Source organism: Myotis brandtii, unplaced genomic scaffold (assembly GCF_000412655.1).
Source record: "Myotis brandtii unplaced genomic scaffold, ASM41265v1 scaffold105, whole genome shotgun sequence".
Taxonomy (NCBI): domain Eukaryota; kingdom Metazoa; phylum Chordata; class Mammalia; order Chiroptera; family Vespertilionidae; genus Myotis; species Myotis brandtii.
Window position 1 is genome coordinate 2,710,460 of NW_005353538.1, and position 6,288 is coordinate 2,716,747.

The following is a 6,288-nucleotide window of genomic DNA, read 5'->3' on the forward strand; positions in this document are numbered from 1 at the left end:
ATTTTTGTGCACCGGGCCTCTAGTATATATATAAAAGGCTAATATGCAAAGTGTCCCCTCAGAGTTCAATCAGGAGACTGGGAGTTCAGTCGCTTGCTATGACATGCGCTGACAACCAGGGGGTGGTGTGGAGTGAAGGAAGGCCCTGGCTGGCACCTGGCAGCTGGGGAAGGAAGGCCCGACCAGCCCTGATTGCTGGCCAGGCCTAGGGACCCTACCCGTGCACAAATTTCATGCACCGGGCCTCTACTGTGATATATGCTACAGAAACTCGAGATCTGTTAAGGGTAGAGAGGAGGGCTATGTAGAGTAGTGCTCTGAGCTGGCCCTTTTAAAAAAAATGTTTTTATTGATTTTAGAGAGGGAGGAAGGGAGAATGGTAGAGAGATAGAAACATCCATAGGCTGCCTCCTGCAGGCCCCCTACTGGGGATGGAGTCTGCAGCCCGGGCATGTGCCCTGACCAGAATCGAACCAGTGACCTCTTGGTTCATGGGTCCAGGCTCAACCACTGAGCAACACTGGCTGGACTGAGCTGACCCTTTAAGGAAGGATGGGAGTCATTCATACCTGTGCCCAGAATACAGTAGCACCCCAAAAATGATCAGGGGATTTAATTTTGTTGACAAAACCTGTTAATACTATGAAAACCTGGGAGCCTAAAGTTTCAAGACATATCAAATTACTTCTGAGATCACCTGTGCTTGTCAAGTGGCACTAATTTTAACAGTCATATATAATCCAAAATAATTTTGTCCCCATATAAAATGCATTTTACATTACAAGTTTACCTTGGAATTCTCTTGCAGAAGTTCACACCATGTATGGCACACCAGGAAGTGCTCAGGAAATGTTTGTTGTTTTAAGTGTTTTATTGAGAAGAGTTCGTGTTTGGGGAACTCAAATGATGGAATAAAGAGGCAGCCCAGGAATAACAGAAGAGAAACAGCTGGACTTATTCTCTAGGGATAAATCTATAGAATCTGGCATTTCCCCAATGTTAATACTTAACACACTTTAATGTAATCACCACTTTAACATACTGTCTTCCCTTGTGAGTTCTGAGCTAGCCAGAACCTTGTCCTGTGGATTCCTAGTACCTGGCGGGGTACTTGATCCATAGTGGACACTCATAAAATACTGCAGAGTGAGGAATGAAATGATCAAGGGTTGAATGTGTGCCTGTGTGCAACCCATGGCCGGTCTACTTCTTGTTTTTTTCAACTTTTTAATTGAGAAACATAAATAAGGGAGGTGTGCCCCTAGGAAATACTAGACCTAGTTAAACTAGTCTCTGCAAATATTTAAATACCTTTACGGCTTAGGCCAGTGATGGTGAACCTTTTGAGCTCGGCGTGTCAGCATTTTGAAAAACCCTAACTTAACTCTGGTGCCGTGTCACATATAGAAATTTTTTGATATTTGCAACCATAGTGAAACAAAGATTTATATTTTGATATTTATTTTATATATTTAAATGCCATTTAACAAAGAAAAATCAACCAAAAAAATGAGTTCGCGTGTCACCTCTGACATGTGTGTCATAAGTTCGCCATCACTGGCTTAGGCGGTCTTTAGTATTTTGGCAAAATCTCAATGTCACTGAACTCCGAAATTTATTGAGAGCTTGTCTCCTGATTTTTCTGTTTTAGCTTTCTAAACAATTCATTAAAAAAATACGTAGGTGGTGCCCTGACCGGTTTGGCTCAGTGGATAGAGCGTCGGCCGGGGGACTGAAGGGTCCCGGGTTCGATTCCGGTCAAGGGCATGTACCTTGGTTGCAGGCACATCCCTGGTAGGGGGGGTGTAGGAGGAGGCAGCTGATCAATGTTTCTCTCTCATCCATGTTTCTAACTCTCTGTCCCTCTCCCTTCCTCTCTGTAAAAAATCAATAAAATATATATATTAAAAAAAAATACGTAGGTGGTATGGTGGAAAGGATTCTAAACGAGGCTTCAGCATACCCTGGGTTCTTGTCCAAAAGCTATGGCTTATTTAACTTCTTCTAGCCTTTGTTTCTTAGTCTGCAAGACGGACTAGAGCCCTGGCTGGTGCCATGAAGTGGTTAAAGTATTGGCCCACGCACCAAAGGGTTTCGGGTACCATTCCCAGTCAAGGGCACATACCTGGGTTGCAGGTTCCATCCCTGGCCCTGGTTGGGGGTGCCTTTGGGAGGCAGCCAATTGATGTGTCTCTCTCACATCCATCTCTCTGTCTCTGTCTCTCTCTTCCCCTCCTTCCCTTCCACTCCAAAAATCAATGGAAAAAATATCTTCAGGTGAGGCTTAACAACAAATTAACAAAAAATGATGGGCCAGATCATTGCTAAGTTCCTTTCTAGTTCTAAACTTGCACCCTCCCTTCCCTCAGTTTCATGCAGGAACATAATTCTGATGGCACACACACTATCTTTCTCTTCACTTTCCACACACAACCTCCCCCTCCCCCACAGAGCCCCATTCTGAGTCTGTATTTTCCATATAGTGGGAGTTGGTGATAGGTAAAAAGAAATTGTTTTCTGACTATAAGGCAAATTGACTGAAATTTACCAGGACAGCTTGTCCTTCAAGTTGTTTTTCCATTAATGACGGTAGGTTTTATGAACCCACCCAGATTCTTTAGTTTGGTTGACATGTGTTTTCATTTTTCTTGGATTACTGAGTCCTATGACAAGTGTATGTTGAACATTATAATAAACTGCCCAACTTTTTTCCAAAGTGATTTATCATTTTACACCCCCACCAGCAGTGTGTTAGAATTCCAGTTGTTCTGCATCGTCAATAACACATAGAATTGTCAGTCTTTTTCATTGTAGCTCTTCTAGTGGGTGTGTGGTGATATCTTGTGGTTTTAATTTGCATTTCCCTGAAGATTAATATTATTAAGCATCTTTTCATGTTGTTGTTTTTTTTTGGCCATTTATATATATATCTTCTTTTGCAAAGTGCCTGTCCAACAATTTTGCCCATTAAAAAATACGAGGTTAAAAAAAAGGAAAAAAAAAAAAGAAAAGAAAAAAGAAAGAAAGAAAAATACGAGGTTGTTTTCTTCCTGTTGCTAAATTGTAAAGTTCTCTTAGAGCAGTGGTTCTCAACCTTCCTAATGCCGCGACCCTTTAATACAGTTCCTCATGTTGTGGTGACCCCCAACCATAAAATTATTTTCGTTGCTACTTCATAACTGCAATTTTGCTACTGTTATGAATCGTAATGTAAATATCTGATATGCAGGATGTATTTTCATTGTTACAAATTGAACATAATTAAAGCATAGTGATTAATCACAAAAACAGTGGGTTGTCTTTTCATTATCTTGATGGTTTCCCTTGTTGTGCAAAAACTCTTTAGTTTGATGTGGTCCCATTTGTTTATTTTTTCTTTTGTTTCCCTTGCTTGAGGCGATATATCAGAAAAAATATTGCTATTAAAAATGCCCATATATTTTGCCGCCTATTTTTTCTTCTAGGATTCTTATCATTTTGAGTTTAACATTTAAGTCTTTAATCCATTTTGAGTTTATTCTTGTGTATGGTATAAGGAGGTGGTCTAGTTGCATTTTTTGGCATGCATCTGTCCAATTTTCCCACCACCATTTATTGAATATACTATATTTAGTGCATTGTATGTTTTTACTCCTTTGCCAACTATTAATTGACTGTAAAGACATTGGTTTATTTCTGGGCTCTCTATTCCATTCCATTGATCTATATGCCTGTTCTTTGTAGTATAATTTGATGTCCAATATTGTGATCCCTCCAACTTTGTTCTCCTTTGTCAAGATTGGTTCAGCTATTGGGGGTCTTTTTTAGTTCCATATAAATTTTTGGATTATTTGCTCTAGATCTGTGAAATATGCCATTGGTATTTTAATAGGGATTGCATTGACTCTATTGATTGCTTTGGGTAGCATGGACATTTTAATGATGCTAATTCTCCCAATCCGTGAACATGGAATATGCTTGCACTTGTTTTATCTTCTTCTATTTCTTTTTTCAATGTCCTATAGTTTTCTGAGTACAGATCTTTTACCTTCTTGGTTAAGTTTAATCCTAGGTATCTTTTTGTTGTTGTTGTTGCAATGGTAAAAGTGATTGCTTTGTTTTAGTTTCTCTCTTCTTATTTTCTTCTTAAAGAAGACATTACATTTCGTACAATACTGGTTTGGTGGTAATGAACTCTTTTTTTTTTAAATATATATTTTATTGATTTTTTACAGAGAGGAAGGGAGAGGAATAGAGAGTTAGAAACATCGATCAGCTGCCTCCTGCACACTCCCTACTGGGGATGTGCCCGCAATCGAGGTACATGCCCTTGACCAGAATCGAACCTGGGACCCTCAAGTCCACAGGGCAACACTCTATCCACCAAGCCAAACTGGTTAGGGCGGTAATGAACTCTTTTAGCTTTTTCTTGTCTATGAAGGTCCTTATCTGTTCTTCAGTTCTCAATGGTAGCTTTTCTGAGTAGGGTAATCTTGGTTGTAGATTCTTGCTCCTTATCACTTTGAATATTTCTTGCCAATTCCTTGTGGTTGGCAAAGTTTTTGTTGAAAAAATCAGCTGACAGTGTTTTTTAAGTTTTTATTTATTGATTGATTTTAGAGACAGAGAGAAGGAGAGAGAGAAACATCGATTTTTTGTCTCATTTGTTTATGCATTCATTGGTTGATTCTTTTCTTTTTTTAAATCCTCACCCAAGGATGTTTTCCACTGATTTTTAGAGAGAGTGGACGGGAGGGGGAGAGACAGAGAGACAAATATCAATGTGAGAGAGACACCATGGATTGGTTGCCTCCCACATGCGGCCTGACTAGGGTCAGGGATCCAGCCTGCAGCTGAGGTATCGGAATAGAACCTGGGACCCTGCAGTGCTCAGGGTAAAGTAATCTTGGTTGTAGGTTCTTGCTATTCATCACTTTGAATATTTCTTGCCACTCCCTTCTGGCCTGCAAAGTTTCTGTTGAGAAATCAGCTGACAGTCGTATGGGTACTCCCTTGTAGGTAACTGACTTTCTTTCTCTTGCTGCTTTTAAGATTCTCTCTTTGTCTTTTGCTCTTGGCATTTTAATTATGATGATGTGTCTTGTGGTCCTCTTTGGATTCCTTTTGTTTGGGGTTCTCTGTGCTTCCTGGACTTGTAAGTCTATTTCTTTCACCAGGTAGGGGGGGATTTCTGTCATTATTTCTTCAAATAGGTTTTCAATATCTTGCCCTCTCTCTTCTTCTGGCACCCCTATAATTCGGATGTTGGTACGCTTGAAGCTGTCCCAGAGGCTCCTTACACTATCTTCGTATTTTTGGATTCTTTTTTCATTTTGCTTTTCCAGTTGGGTGTTTTTTGCTTCTTCGTATTTCAAATCTTTGACTTGATTCTTGCGCTCCTCTGGTCTGCTATTGGGTGTCTGTATAATATTCTTTATTTCAGTCCGTGTATGCTTAATTTCTAGTTGGTTCTTTATCATAGCATCGAGGGTCTCATTAGTTTTCGTGACTCTCTCCTCAAGTTTATTGACAGCTTCTAGCAAATTTTTGCAAGCCCTCAAAATTGCGATTTTTAGCTCTATATCCTCCATTTCTGTCATGTTTTTTTGTCTCCGCATTTTTTATGCTTTCTTGGTGCACCCCCTAGTGGTCTTTGTGCGCAGTCTTGTTCTAGTTGAGCCTTGATTGTTGTAGTTAATACTAGAGGGATTTGACCACCAGGCCGACTGGCTGTGTGAATCAGCTGTGTCTGCCGCGGAAAACTTCTGTCCTCTGGGGAGGTGCTAATCTAGCCTTTGCCTGAGGCGATCCGGCAAATGGCTCTGCGCAGGGCTTGGGCGGGGCGGGCTCAACAGGGCAGGGCGGGCGGAGGGAGCGGTTATGGCCCCTCTCAGTCCCGTTCCCAGAGGCTCTGCTTCTCAGAACCCCAGGAACCGCTGCAAACCTCGGAGAGAAAGCTGCCTTCCAACTGATGCCAGACACTCCCGCTTCTCCCGTTTGGGTCCGAGTCCCCAGCGATTCGCCCGTATCTGGAGCTCAGAGTCTGAGACTCCCCCCTGACCGAAAACGACAACCGCGCTCTCAGCCACCAGCCCGCTTTGCGCGCGCACCTCCGCACCTGAGTATTTTCCACACTGCGCCTCCTCTGAGCCTCGGTGTGCTGTTATTTTTCCTTCTAGTTGAAGAGTCTCTCCTCAGCCAGCCTTCCTGTGGTTCTGGGTGATGTCCGTTCCGTCTTTTAGTTGTATTTTTGAAGTGGTTGTTTGCGGCAGCAGTCTCCGGTGTTTACCTATGCCGCCATCTTGCCTC

The 6,288-nt window shown here is 41.7% G+C and overlaps 1 protein-coding gene across 1 annotated transcript in view; it reads right to left on the bottom strand.

The window, feature by feature from the left end:
• The window catches only part of PAFAH1B2 (platelet-activating factor acetylhydrolase 1b, catalytic subunit 2 (30kDa)), a 40,959-nt gene extending 36,685 nt beyond the window's left edge, over positions 1-4,274 (bottom strand). Inside the window, exon 1 of the mRNA XM_014539355.1 lies at positions 4,271-4,274. The gene's annotated coding sequence lies outside the window, so the exon portion shown is untranslated. The remainder of the gene's footprint in view (positions 1-4,270) is intronic.
• Between the last annotated feature and the right edge of the window lie 2,014 nt (positions 4,275-6,288).